The sequence below is a fragment of the Dendrobates tinctorius genome, unplaced genomic scaffold (genome assembly GCF_039654945.1).
Source record: "Dendrobates tinctorius isolate UK_male_01 unplaced genomic scaffold, ASM3965494v1 ptg000019l, whole genome shotgun sequence".
In the NCBI taxonomy this organism is placed as follows: Eukaryota; Metazoa; Chordata; class Amphibia; order Anura; family Dendrobatidae; genus Dendrobates; species Dendrobates tinctorius.
This window is the reverse complement of record NW_027361687.1, coordinates 86,629,856-86,645,384: the sequence shown is the minus strand read 5'-3', so window position 1 is coordinate 86,645,384 and position 15,529 is coordinate 86,629,856.

Here is a 15,529-nt window from a genome sequence, read left to right as displayed (position 1 = left end):
ATGCATGCTGCTCAGCAGCGAGATTCTCCAGAGACTAAGTCCTCATGTCGGGCCACTGAGCATGCCCGTGGAGTGATCTCCCATTGGAGATTGAAGGTTAAGTGCTCAGGTCCTGCTCCTGTTTGGTAGCCCTCACCAAGAAGGGTGCAAACCCCAAGTTGTGGTCGGAACCTGTCTTCAAGGCCTTCTCCTCCATTAAGTCCCATTTCGCTAGCGCTCCCATTCTACATTGCCCCCGATGTAGATACGCCCTTCATTCTGGTAGTGGATGCCTCTTCCGTCGGTGCTGGAGCGGTCCTGTTTCAGAAGGATACGCAAGGTCGGAAGCACCCATGCTTCTTTTTCACCAAGACCTTCACACCGGCGGAGGGCAATTATGCCATCGGGGACAGGGAGTTGCTAGCAATGAAGTTGGCCTTCTCAGAGTGGAGACACCTCCTGAAGGGGGCTCGCCACCCTTTCCAGGTGTTCACCGACCACAAAAACTTGGTGTATTTACAAACAGCCCAGCGGCTAAATTCCCGCCAGGCCAGATGGTCTTTGTTCTTTTCCTGGTTCCACTTTATCCTCCATTTTTTCTCCGGGGAGAACGTCTGGGCCGATGCTCTCTCCCGCTCCGTGGTGTCATCGGAGGAGGCGCCTCGGCTGATCGTCCCATCCGAGAGCCTGAGGACTGTGGCTCTGCTTGCCCTTGAGTCAGTACCTCCGGGCAAGACATTTGTCCCTGCCAGTCTGCGACCGGAGGTCCTCTATTGGGCTCATTCGTCCAGGGTGGGTGGACATTTCGGGACAAAACGGACCTCTGAGCTTCTGGCGAGGACGTACTGGTGGCCGCATATGGCCCGTGACGTCAGGGACTATATTCAGGCGTGCGTCTCTTGTGCCCAGAATAGGTCCTCTCGGCAGCAGCCTGCTGGGCTTCTTTTTCCTCTGTCGGTAGCGGACAGGCTCTGGGAGATGGTCTGTATTGACTTTGTGGTGGGGCTATCCAAGTCCAGTGGCAGCACGGTCATTTGGGTTGTCACCGACCATTTCTCTAAGATGGTGCACCTGGTACCTCTCTCCTGGTTACCTTCTGCGCGGGGCCTGGCAGTGTTGTTCACTAAGCACGTTTTCCGCCTGCATGGCATGCCGGACAAGATTGTCAGTGACCGGAGTCCTCAGTTTGCGTCCCGGTTTTGGAGAGAGCTTTGTTCCCTGCCCAGCATTGAGTTGAATTTCTCCTCGGCCTATCATCCCGAGACGAACGGGTTGGTAGGGAGAGCCAACCAGAACCTGATCACATATCTTTGACATTTTGTCTCGGCCAGGCAGGACGACAGGGCATCCTTGCTGCCGTGGGCAGAGTTCTTTGAACAATGCTGTGGCCGACTCCACCGGTCAGACCCCATTCCTCCTAAATTACGGCCAGCATCCACGCGTCCCTGTGCCCATGCCTGTGTCATCCACCGACTCCAGGGTGGCAGACTGGGCGGTGTAGGCACGCAACATTTGGGATCGCACCCACGATGCTATCCGGGCTTCCAAGGAGAGAATGAAGACCTCCGCTGATGCACACCGGCGCTCTGCTCCGACTTTTGCCCCTGGCGACTTGGTGTGGCTCTCCGTCCGAAACATCAGGCTGCGGGTAGAGTCCGCACCATGCTACATTGGCCCCTTCAAGGTCCTCAAGCAGATCAGCTCTGTGGTCTACCGTCTGGCCCTTCCAACACACTTGGCTATCGCTGATACATTCCATGTGTCCCTCCTTAAGCCTGTTCACTTGTCCCGGTTCTCCGAGTCATCTGCCAGGACATCAGACTTGTCTTCGGATGAGTTTGAGGTCAATGCCATCGTGGGATGCAAGGTGATGCGGGGCAAACAGTTTTATTTGGTGGATTGGAAGGGTCATGGTCCAGAGGCTCGGACCTGGGAGCCAGTGGAGAACATCCACGCTCTGCTCCTCATTGTGGTGTTTGAGCGTAGCGAGGCTCAGAGGGGAGGGGGACCATGTTAGGCGTTGGGTTCCTGCCACTGCACAGCAGGAATCCAGAGCCTTGCATCCAGCGGTTTCCCATTCTTCTTCGGCCGCAGTGGAGCCTGCTCAGCAGATTCGTTGGTCCCAGCGCTCTGCCCAGGCCGACTCCATGGGTTTGCTAGCTGCTGCCACCTCTGGTACAGCTATGACTATGCATGCTGCTCAGCAGCGAGATTCTCCAGGGACTAAGTCCTCATGTCGGGCCACTGAGCATGCCCATGGAGTGATCTCCCATTGGAGATCGAAGGTCATGTGCTCAGGTCCTGCTCCTGTTCGCATTGGCCCATCCGAGAAGCCAGGAAGGTCCCGGACGCTCGCGGCTATAAAAGGTTCGCATGGCCACTCGGCCATGCGCTAGGATAAGACTGTATTTACAGACTATGTGGAGTGAGTGATGTATGCACGCATGAATGTCTCTGGTGAATGACTCATTAAGAAACTCTTACCCTTGGTACGCCTGTGTTGTGCAGCCTAGCCTGCTAGTGCCCAGGCTTAGGTGTAGGTAGGACAGAGGTTGAGTCAGGCATCAGTCCTCACCAGGGACTCGGCACGCCTCAGTGCACGTGCTCCATAGCCAGCGTCTATAGTGGCGTTCGCGCGTTCAGTGGACCTAGAAGGACTCTAACCCCGTGTCCTTGGGGTAGAGTTCTGTGGCCATACACTGTGCGCTCTTGTGGCCGGGCTCTGTGAGCTTAACAGGCTCCGGCATCTACGTTCAGCGGTTGTGCGGCTCTGTGCATTAACAGAGTTCGCACCTGTTCACTTTGGATGACATAACCCACATGTGACTGGTTTCACAGCGCTTAATTCTTCCACCATTACTTCGCAGCTGTGCACCACCTCTGCACGGTGGACCCCGGGCTGTGAACGCACCTACTATTATTTTATAATTTGGTGCGTTCCGCCAGCCCTAACACTGACACACGTTGTCTCTGTCTAGTTTTGACCGTCATCAAACAGCAGATATACCAAACTGTTTGAAAAGTGGACAGTTGTCTAAGGTGTAGGTCTGGAAAAATGGAAAAACTCCTCGGCTTGTTTTTCCAGAGTCACACCCAGATAGGTTCTATTTATCCGTGATACCAGCCTGTACACGGTAGTGTGTGAGGAGCGTACACCGCTATACGGTGTGTGTATGGAAACTTGTCAATCTCCGTCTATTTGTAAACGGACTGACACACGCTGTCTCTGTCTAGTTTTGACCGTATTCAAACAGCAGATATACCAAACTGTTTGAAAAGCAGACAATTGTCTAAGATGTAGGTCTGGAAAAATGAAAAAACTCCTCAGCTTTTTTTTCCAGAGTCACACACAGATAGCTTCACTGTTTGAAAAGCGGACAGCTCTATGAGGTGTAGGTCTGGAAAAATTGAATAACTCCTCGGCTTTTTTTTCCAGAGTCACACACAGATAGCTTCACTGTTTGAAAAGCGGACAGCTCTATTAGGTGTAGGTCTGGAAAAATGGAAAAACTCCCCAATTTGTTTTTCCAGAGTCACACCCAGATAGCTTCTATTTGTCCGTGATACCAGCCGGTACACGTTAGTGTTGTTAGGAATCTGGGTTCTATAATGCCTATGCGGGAATCCAGATTCACACATTTGTCTCTAGTCCTTTTCCCCAGCTTCTGAGCATGCCCACGGGACAAACTCCCATTGGAGTCCAGGAGTCAGGTGCTCAGGTCCTGCTCCTGATTTCATTGGCTTAGCTCAGGGCTCTGGAGATTTCTGGCAGGTCCCGTACGCTATAAAAAGTGCGCATGGCCGTTATGCCATGTGCTAGTATTTTTATACTGCTGCTGTGTGTATGGTGACGGATGCTTGGACTGGTGACTGACTCATTAAGAAACCCCTTCCCTTGGTTATTACGTCTGTGTGAGTGAGTGGTATTCTGTCAGCACCTGCGCTAGCGCCAGCGCGCACAAGCTCCATCTTTCCAGCAGCTTAGCGTCCTGCATCGCACTTGCGATATTTGCGGTTGCAGTCTGTCCAGGCGTGCGCAGTTGCGACGCCGAGCACACGTGTACACGGTGTGTCCGCTCGGTTGTAGTGACTGTATTTAACTACTCCGGCTTCTGGCTACCGCACGTGTGCCGATGAGATCCTGTGCTGTTAACAGGCTCAGCGATACTTTTGGTATTATTTTTTCCTGCAGCTCTGTCATTTAACAGAGCTTGCCTTTTTGCACCTGGGTGAGTTAGAACCCTGTGCATATTGCCGCTTTAGTGCTCTGCCTCTCTCAGCAGCGGTTTTGTCATCCACCGCACGGTGGACCCCGAGTGGCGAAGGCACTTTAATTATTTATTTTTTAGTGCCTTCTGTCACTCCAAACAATACTAGCGCCAGGGTCTGGCTGGAGATGGCAGATCAGCAGCAACTGTTACAGTGTGTGCAACAGCTCGACACTCGCTTGGTTACCCTTGAGAGAGCTCTTGCAGCTTCGCAGGCCACAGATGCTGCTGTCCAAGCACTCACGGACGCGGTTGGGCGTATGTCCATGCGCCAACAGTTACCTGCCTCTCGTTACCCGAAAAATATTCTGGGGATGACGCCTCCTGTAGAGGTTTTAGCAGCCAGTGCTCGATTCACCTGGAGCTGCTGGTTGCGCAATTCCCTACAGAGCGGGCCAAGGTGGCCTTTATTATTATATCCCTACTGTCGGGCAAGGCGCTGAAATGGGCTACACCACTATGGGAGTGTGGTGACCCGGATATCCGGACCGCATATAATCTGATAACTGCTATCAGGCAGGTGTTTCTCGGTCCACATGTTGCACACGACACCTCTCTCCAACTGCTCACCTTGTCTCAGGGATCACTCTCGGTCAGTCAATACGCCGTCCGTTTTCGGACACTGGCGTCCGAGTTAGAGTGGTCTGACAAGGCTCTGATTCTTGTATTTTGGAAGGGATTAGCGGAGCACGTCAATGATACTCTCTCCACGAGAGAAATTATTACCACCCTGGAGGAGTTAATATCTATCTCCTCATGGATTGACCTCCGTTTTCTGAGCGTGGTTTGGAGCGAGCGTACTACAAACGGAGAGGTACTCCGGCTTCCAAATTTTTTGAGCCTCTGGACCTGCCCGAGCCAGAGGTTCTACCTCCTGAACCCATGGAGGTGTCTCGCGCCTTTTCTGAGACATGTCCTGCTCAAGAGCCCATATGCGGTTGTCACCACCTACTTGCTGCTTCCCAGGAAGACAGTTTCCCGCAATGCTCTGACTGTGAGCCGGTAAGCGAGACTTTTGTCCCTCCTTGCCAGTGGCCAAAAGCCCTCGCGTGGGCACACGCGCCCAATGCGGACAGCCATTGTGGCTATATGCAGACCATGAAGTCTTTGGCCGGTTCGTATTGGTGGCCGCACAGGGCTCGGGACGTAAAAAAATGTATTCGGGCATGCACCCTATGTGCTCGGGATAGCCTTCCCGAACAGAGTGTGGCTACGCCCGTCGATACACGGCGGCCATCTCCTAAAACTCCCATTGACTCCCGGGTGTCCCTCCTGAGACCTGGTGATCTGGCCTCCCCTGATACCGTCCGTGTGTCCCACTTTTCAGTTTCACCTATCGGGACATCAGGCTCGCCTTTTGACGAGTCTGAGACCTGTACCACTGTTGGGTACAGGCTGGTGGACCAGAGGGTTCAGGGAGGAGGGGGCCCTAGGAGGGGGGGGTAATGTTAGGAATCTGGGTTCTATAATGCCTATGCGGGAATCCAGATTAACACATTTGTCTCCAGAGGCTAAGTCCTTTTCCCCAGCTTCTGAGCATGCCCACATGACGAGCTCCCATTGGAGTCTAGGACTCAGGTGCTCAGGTCCTGGTCCTGATTTCATTGGCTTAGCTCAGGGCTCTGGAGATTTCCGGTCCCGTACGCTATAAAAAGTGTGCATGGCCATTATGCCATGTGCTAGTATTTTTATACTGCTGCTGTGTGTATGGTGATTGTGCTTGGACTGGTGACTGACTTATTAAGAAACCCCTTCCCTCGGTTATTACGTCTGTGTGAGTGAGTGGTATTCTGTCAGCACCTGCGCCAGCGCGCACAAGCTCCATCTTCCAGCAGCTTAGCATCCTGCATCGCGCTTGCGATATTTGCGATTGCAGCCTGTCTAGGCGTGCGCAGTTGCGACGCCGAGCACACGTGTACACGGTAAGTCCGCTCGGTTGTAGTGACTGCATTTAACTACTCCGGTTTCTGGCTACCGCACATGTGCCGCTGAGCTCCTGTGCTGTTAACAGGCTCAGCGATACTTTTGGTATTATTTTTCCCTGCAGCTCTGTGTCATTTAACAGAGCTTGCCTTTTTGCACCTGGGTGAGTTAGAACTCTGTGCATATTACCGCTTTAGTGCTCTGCCTCTTTCAGCAGCGGTTTTGTCATCCACCGCACAGTGGACCCTGAGTGGCGAAGGCACTTTAATTATTTATTTTTTTTAGTGCCTTCCGCCACTCCTAACAAGTGTGTGAGGAGCGTACACCGCTATAAGGTGTGTGAAAAAATGAACGCTCAGTAACTCACCAGAACAAAATAATAAAAGTTGGAGTGCTTTGAAAAAAGTAGTTTGAACAGCAGTGTGCACACTGCAATGCAGCTATCAGGGAGCCTTAAAAGGCAGCCCAATCACCACCAGTGCTGCTGCACACAACAAAAATCCTCCCCTTTCACTGCACACTAACTGTACAGTGAAAAGCGCTAGCAGCAGAAGCAATTTTTTTTTCTTCTTCCCTGCCTAACGCTCTCCCTGTACAGAATCAGCAGCAGCACCTCTCCCTATGCTAAGATCGGCAGAAGTAAGATGGCGGTCGGCGGTCACGGCCTTTAATAGGCACTGTGACGCCACACAAAGCCAGCCAATCCCTTCAATGCCCTTCTCTAAGATGGTGGTGGCCACTGAGCATGTCATCGTGTTGCCCACAGTGTGCGTCCTCCATCATTGGCTGAGGAAAGGCACTGGAATCATTTTTTGAAATGCGACTTTGGCGTTCGGCGACCTCATGGCTGACCTCACGCTATGGTCAGGTTTCGATCGGCGAAATCCAACTTTAGCGACAGTCGGCTATTTTTGAATTTGACTGACCTGTTTCGCTCAACTCTAATTATGAACATTCTAGGTTACTGCAGTAGAAAACATGTAAAGGAGACATTATAAATGTATCTATAGAAATAAATTAATAAAATAATATGTATAAGTGACAGGGTGTAAACATTGTTTTTTCAAGTCAGTTTTGAGACAGTCACAAAATTATAAATCCCATCAGTAGACTTGGACTTGCTGAGCGAATTAAAGAACTTCTCCATGGTAGTCAAAATCTAAAAATAATGATACATCTATAACAGGCTTATATCTGTTCCCGGATCTTCTTCAGACCGTTGCAGATATCTTTATTTCTGCTTTGTGATTGGATAGATGCATGTATATAAGCAGACCTGACATGAAGGTTAGCATGCATCTCGACAAATCCATCCAATATTATAAAAATAACAACATGGATGTGAAGATAATCCTCCTTTTATTACTTTTTGTAGTGGGACCCGTGACCAGTTTTCCTTCACCTCTACAGGTAAGATACATTATTATGTCCCCATTAGAAAAGCCTTTTCTGAAGTGTTCTTCATGTCTTCTCCATTCTTTAATCCTTAGTTTAGTTTGGCTAAAGAGAATTTATCAGAACGATCCACCACCATCACCTCTGAAACTGTGTATATAGTCATTTTGCTTTCTGAAAGATGAGTACTATCCATACCTTCCCCTATGCAATATGTTTTAGTTCACATCTGAATGAAGCTTAAGTGCTCGGGGCATGATCAGAGCACTTCTCAAGTACGGTCTCTTTGATTTTGTACTCCACCCAGGCACACTTTCTGACGCTTGACTGACAGCTCACTGGCTTGACTGCACAGCATCCAGTGAGTTGCTAATCAAGCAGAAGAAGGTGGGACTGGGTAGGAAATAGCTTAAGGGAGACAATGGCTTGGTAAGTGCTTTAACACTCCCAGAGCACTTAAGTTTAACTTGCATTTGAATTAAAACAGAGATTTACCAGTGAGGGAGCAATGGGTTGCCTAGGGGAAGGTGTAAACAACATTTTGCTCTCTGAAAGATAAACTACTTAGGTGGATGGGTGGATCATTTGGACAGATTCCTTCTGCAACATTAGACAAAATTGGGGAACAATAAAGCCATTTACTTTTTTGTTATTGCCTATATTTTGGTTTTACCAGTTGGTACAGTTCTGATACATTTTTGTGGCACCCTTCATGTTAATAGTTGTTTTTTATGATTTTTTAGAGGATTTTTTGCCTACTAAATGTGCCTTTAGGGAGAGCCTGTCGTATTCAGCTAATTACCTCTAGATATAGTGTTAATCTGCAAGAAAAGAGCGGTGAAATCCAGTGCAGGTGACTCCCTGGAGCAGACACTGAAATGTTACCACTCTTTTGTAAGTCCTTGGGACGGGGCAGTGAGCACGTTGTCATCGCCCGCCCGATTGCCACTATATCTGCAGATAAATGAGGCTTCTGGAGGTGGCAGGTTCCCGTTAGATCCTCAAAGGGACATTCTGGGACATTTATCTTTTCAAATTCGTAATAATGGAAACTGCAAGTAATTTCTATTTCCTCTTTTGTTTATTGGGGAAATGATTAAGAGTTTATATAAAATACAAAGTTTATGTTGGAAATTTTAGCACAGAATATTCCATCTTGTCTATGTTGACTTTATTTCCAGCAAAAATTTCACAAAGTGTAAGTAACGATTGCCCACATTTCTTCTACAGTTTTCCGTATCAGGGTTAAAAGAAAATGGTAAGCTCCCTCTCAGATATGATGCTGGTTATTGTCCAGTGTCCTCCCTTTATTCTTACTTTCTGTCTTAATTTCATATAGTAAATATAAAAGTATTCAATAAAGTAAATTCATGAACACACGCCGAACTTTCAAATCTCAATTATACAAGCAAATGTGCGAAACAATTGAATATACTGTAAGCCATCATTCAAATATGCTTTTGCTTCCACTTATGAGCCACTTCTTCCTTATCCTGCCTTTTGATCTTATCATTCACTCTGAAAAACAGTTAAAATGATTCTTGCTAAAATGGACATGCAACACATTGAGCAATCAAATTAAAGGGTAGGGAAAGGGGAAAGAAAGGTGGGGAGCCGAGGAAGGATGGCCAGGCAGAATTTTATATCCTAGTACAGAATTCACAGATACACTGCTCAGTACTTCTGGATGATGTACTAAATAGGGGAAAATTAGGGGAATTGTTGAATACTAGTCAAAGATTGTCCAAAAATGGTGAAATATTGTAAATCATTCTAATATGCATATGAATGTTATGCTGGAGAACCATGTGTAGAGATAATTGAACCAAATATGACTACTATATCACTGGTTGAGGAACACAACCCTAGTCTTTGATTACATTCAATGGAAATATCGTTATTGAGATGAAGATCATTGGTATACAAATCTAGCAGGTGCATTACACTATGGCATATCACATCTAATGTGTTTTATGTAGAAACAAGCCGGTAGGATTTCCTCTTAAATGGGTATTCTTAAATCTGGACATGATCCCCTATCCAAAGGGTAGTCAATAACTTTCCAACTGCTGGGGGTCTGACTGCTTGGACTCCCATAGATCCCAAGAACTGGGTCTCTGAAGGACCTGATGTGAATGAAGCATGGGTCAGTCATGCACACTGCCACTCCATTTGTTCTCACGGGAGTGCTGAACACCAGCCAAGAGCAGCTCTCAACCTCTGGCAATCCCAATAAGAATAAATGGAGTGGAGGTGCACCTGATTGATCACGGCTCCATTTTCACAGAATTTTACAAAACAGATTTTTTTGTTACCTCTAGTCAATCCATAAATCCACCAGGGCTCTAACATTTAGGAAGCCATTAATACCCTTCAGTATTTTATATGATTGTTTTAATTATTGGTACACTTCTTAATTTAACAGATATTGTATTAGATGGAAAGGAGAAATTGGCAAAGCCTGTATCAGGTATGATTTTTCGATGTTTAATGGAGAAAAATGATAACTAGAATTGTAAAAACATTTTAAGTTTAATAATTTTGACAATGTCATGTCTTGTGATAAACATTTATTCCTGAGGTTTCACATATAAATGTCTATTTGCACGAATCTGATCAATAACCTGAGGTAACGATGATTGGGATGAATTGACTTCTGACAGCCTGGATGCTTGGGATGCATTGCTTTACAACCGGGGTCTTATTAAATGGGCTTGTCAGGCAGTATGTCCTTAGCAATCAGTCCGTGAAAAAGTAATGAGGTCTTCCGGTCAAGACACAACTGTAACTAATAGTGAAGGTAACATATTCATAAAGACTTACATGAACATCAGACTGTCCAATAAAGAAGCGTGATCTGTCACATCACAGACAACTGCTCCAGAGTCCAGTGGTGGCTGCTTTCGTTACATGGTCAAATTGCTTCAGCTCCTTCCGCTTCTCAATAATTTCACTCACAGGTGATAGGGAAGAGTTAGGAGGGAAAAAATGCCATGTACCGACTTGTTACATCGGTGGTTCCTATAACAGTATCACTGAGCTCTTTACACCCAGCCATTTGTCACATGTTAGTAAAGGCAGATGGCATGATGAGGGGCTGGGAGTTATACATCAGGGAAAATGAGGACAGATGTTATACACTGCATCTAATGGGACTTAGGAAAAACTCTGGATTCATTAATTAAGAATTGTATCCCAATAATGATATCCATATAGAGTGTATAAACTAATGCGCCAATTTCATAACACTCACTTATGTTATTTGCCCTATTTATTTTAATTAACCATCAAAGGTTAAAACAAAAATGAAACAAACTAATGATAAATTAATATACTTTGAATGTTAATATTTTAAAGAGATTAGATTTCAGATGAATGCTGTGCTACACACTTAGAAATGTGTTGGTGTTTGGTCCATTTATATATTTGGGATATATTTCAATATTGTAACATGATCAAATACAGATTCAACCTTTTAGTTAGAGTAGCCGGATTTGTGGCGCCCCTGAGAGTTCAGTCGCCACAGAGGTACTGCACCTCCTCCTGAGGTGTGGTACCCCACCATCCAGGTAAGGTGGAGACACCTGACCACACTCCAACACCTGCATCCCACACAACATAGTAGTGTAGCAAAGCACCCTTTGGTGGCTCCCTGCTTGGAACACAAAGTGTGCTGGGAGGCGGTGGAGCTTAGTTTGCACCAAAAGAGCGGGAAGAGTTTAGGATTTAGTGAGGCTGACAGAGTCAGAGGAGGAGAGAAGATCCCCAGAGTGGGATGGATGAAGGAAGTGCTGCAGCCGACCTCAGTGACCTGGGTCCACTGGCACAGGAAAGAGACATTGATAGAAAGCCTGACTCTCCATAAGAAGGAAGGATTTGTACGGAATGTAAGGAGAGGAGGACTAAGGATTAGGGTTAGAGGACAACCCGTCCCAAGTTCACCGCGCAAGGCCGGGGTCCGGTCCCCGAGGTTGTATGGATACTAATGGTCCTGCACCAGACACCGGCGGAATAGAAGTTGTCACCACTTTATTCCCACACGAGACTTGGGGGCACAACAGCATCAAGAGTGAGCCGGGACTAGGTAGTAAGGAGTCCCCGAAGCAGGCTACAGCTGTCTGCCGTACAAGTAGAGTTCTTAGGAACATCTGACAGGAGGAACTCCAGTGTAACTCAGTACTGTGAGTACTTCACTATAGGCGCAAGAAGGGAGACGTTCAGAAAAGGCACATGTTGGCGGAGTGTTGTAAAGGAGGACTTCATCTTGCCTGGAGGTTGGCTGAGCTCAAGACCCGGAGGACACGGCATGGATGCGGGCACCTGTACCACAACAGACTCTGAGTAAAGCTTTGGAACTACATGCCCTGGTATCCTCCACATATTCTCGAGTCAACCTCCTCAGCACTGCTACATCTCCGTGCCTGACACAGCACCCTCTACGCTGTTATGAATGAGTCACCGTAGGAGGCAAAAACAGAAATACAAGCTAAGTCCAGAAAACCAGAGAAGTTGGCAACTATCAGATTGCAGACCCCTGAACCTATCAACACAACTAGCAGTAGCCGTGGGGGTTCCTACGATGCCCTAGACCCCTCGATCACAGCCGGAGAATTAAATAGGCCTAAAGAAAGAAAGGGGAAATCTAAACTGCCCCAGAGCAGACCCCAAAGCAATAGGCAGCCCCCAACATATAATGACGGTGAAGCAAGATGAAAACACTAACACAGACAGAAAGATAGACTAAGCAAAGACGGGGCCCAAAACTACCTAGATAGGAAAGGACAGGAAGGCTGCTGTCTGCAATCTGCCAAAACCCTATCATAGACATAAGCCAACAAGCTGATATGAAAAAGGCCCTGAAACAGCTAGGCTTCAAAAGCTAAATCAGCACTCAGGTATTTTCAGAAGACAGAGCAAAAGGAATTCAACACACCCCAGCAGGGAATGGCAGAAATCCAGAAAAACAAAGCAAAACAAAGTCAAAGCACCAATGCAAAAGGCCGAGCAGCAAACTTAGCTTTAGAGGAGCAGGAATTCAGACTGGTCTCCAAGGATCCCACAGAGAAATCACCCGCAGGGCAGAAGGGCGTCGGTAGCCTTATATCCAGTCAGTAACTCCACTCAGCCAGTCATCATCATCAGCCTCAGGTGTTTGATAATCAGACTCACTACCTTTCTTTACCAGAAGAGGGAGTTCCTCGGGCCTCAGTAATGAAGGGGAAAATGAACTCACAACAGTACCTCCCCCTTGAGGAGGGGTCACCGAACCCTCAACTACGCCACCAGGGCGATCAGTGTGAGCCCGATGAAAGGCACGCACCAATCTTTTGGCATGAATATCAGAGGCAGAGACCCAGGAATTATCCTCCTGACCATAACCCTTCCACTTAACCAAATACTGGAGTCTCCGTCTAGCCAGACGGGAATCCAGTACTTTCTCTACCTCATATTCCATGTTACCTTCAACCAATACAGGGTCTGGAGGTGCCACCCCCGGAACAGGTTCAACAAACCTCTTCAACAAAGATTTATGGAACACATTATGGATTTTAAATGTGACAGGAAGAGCCAAACGAAAAGAGACCGGATTAATAATCTCCAAAATCTTGTAAGGTCCAATAAATCTAGGCTTAAACTTAGGAGAAGCCACCTTCATAGCAATATTTTTTGATGATAACCACACCATATCACCAACCTTAAACTGGGGACCAATGGTCCTATGTCGGTTGGAAAACCGCTGGGCCTTTTCCTGGGAGAGAGATAACTTATCCACCACTTGGTCCCAGATCTGGTGCATTCTCTCCACCACAGTGTCAACACCTGGGCATGCAGAGGGCTCCACCTGCCCTGAAGAAAATCGAGGATGAAACCCAAAGTTACAAAAAAAAGGTGACATCAAAGTGGCAGAACTAGCTCTATTATTTAAAGCAAATTCGGCCAAGGGCAAAAATGAAACCCAATCATCCTGATCAGCAGAAATAAAACATCTCAAATATGACTCCAAGGTCTGGTTTGTTCTCTCTGTCTGCCCATTGGTCTGAGGGTGAAAAGCAGAGGAGAAGGACAACTGAATTCCCAGCCTGGAACAGAAAGTTCTCCAAAATCTAGACACAAACTGGACTCCTCTGTCAGATACAATGTTCTCAGGAATCCCGTGCAAACGAACCACCTGTTGTAAAAACAGGGGCACCAACTCAGAGGAAGACGGCAACTTAGGGAGTGGTACAAGATGAACCATCTTAGAGAACCTATCACAAATCACCCAAATAACAGTCATCCTTTGAGAGACAGGCATATCAGAGATGAAATCCATTGAAATATGGGTCCATGGCCTCTTGGGGACAGGCAAGGGCATCAACAACCCACTAGAGCGAGAACACGGTTTAGACCGGAAGCACGTCCCACAGGACTGCACAAAATTCCTGACATCACGAGACAAGGAGGGCCACCAAAAAAACCGACTCACCAGATCTCTAGTACCAAAAATACCTGGATGACCAGCCAAAGCAGAGCAATGAACTTCAGACATCACTCTCTTCTTCCACTGGTCAGGATCAGGAACATGCAACTTTCCACTGGGACAACGCTCAGGTTTGTCCTCCTGGAACTCTTCCAGAGCACGTCTCAAATCGGGCGAGATGGCAGAAAGAACTACCCCTTCGCCTAAGATGGTAGCAGGCTTGGTCACCACAGGAGAATCAGCAAAGAAGCTCCTAGAGAGGGCGTCTGCCTTGACATTCTTCGTTCCAGGAAGAAAAGAAACCACAAAATCAAAACGTGTAAAAAACAAGGCCCACCTAGCCTGTCTAGGGTTCAAGCGCTTAGCCGACTCTAGGTAAATCAAATTCTTGTGGTCAGTGAGGACCATGACTTGATGCTTAGCTCCCTCCATCCAATGTCTCCACTCCTCAAATGCCAATTTCATGGCCAACAGTTCCCTATTCCCCACATCATAATTACGTTCAGATGGAGAGAACTTTCAGGAAAAGAAAGCACAGGGATTCATTTTAGATGTTACAGGATCCTTTTGGGACAAAACAGCTCCTGCACCAATCTCAGAAGCATCCACCTCTACCTGGAACGGAAGTGAGACATCAGGTTGCCGCAAAACCGGGGCGGAGGTGAATCTTCGCTTCAGCTCCTGAAAGGAAGAAACAGCCTCCGGAGACCAATTTAACACATCAGCACCCTTCTTAGTCAAATCAGTCAATGGCTTGGCAATACTAGAAAATTTTACTATAAATTTCCGATAAAAATTAGCAAAACCCAAAAACTTCTGGAGGGCCTTCAAAGAAGTGGGCTGGACCCAATCGTAAATGGCCTGTACCTTGGCCGGGTCCATTTCAATAGTTGACGGGGACAAAATAAATCCCAAAAAAGAAATCCTCTGTACTCCAAAAAGGCATTTAGATCCTTTGACGTACAGGGAATTCTCCCTCAAGATCCGGAACACAGTCCGAATATGGTCCACATGAGAATCCCAATCCTTGGAGAAGATCAAAATATCATCCAGATAGATAATCAAAAATTTATCGACAAAATCTCGGAAAATATCATTCATGAAGCACTGGAAGACAGAAGGGGCATTAGTGAGCCCAAAAGGCATCACCAGGTACTCAAAATGTCCCTCCGGAGTATTAAACGCCGTCTTCCATTCATCCCCATGCTTAATGCGAAGAAGATTATACGCCCCCCTGAGGTCAAGCTTGGTAAACCAGCAAGCACCTTTAACTCTGGAGAATAGATCAGAAATCATGGGTAACGGATACTGATATTTAACAGTAATTTTGTTGGGGGCACGATAATCAATACAAGGTCTTAATGATCCATCCATTTTGGCTACAAAAAAAACCCGGCACCTAAGGGTGACGAGGATGGTCTAATATGACCCTTCTCCAACGCCTCCTTAATATAGGATCGCATAGCCTCGTGCTCGGGTACAGATAAATTGAAGAGCCGACCCT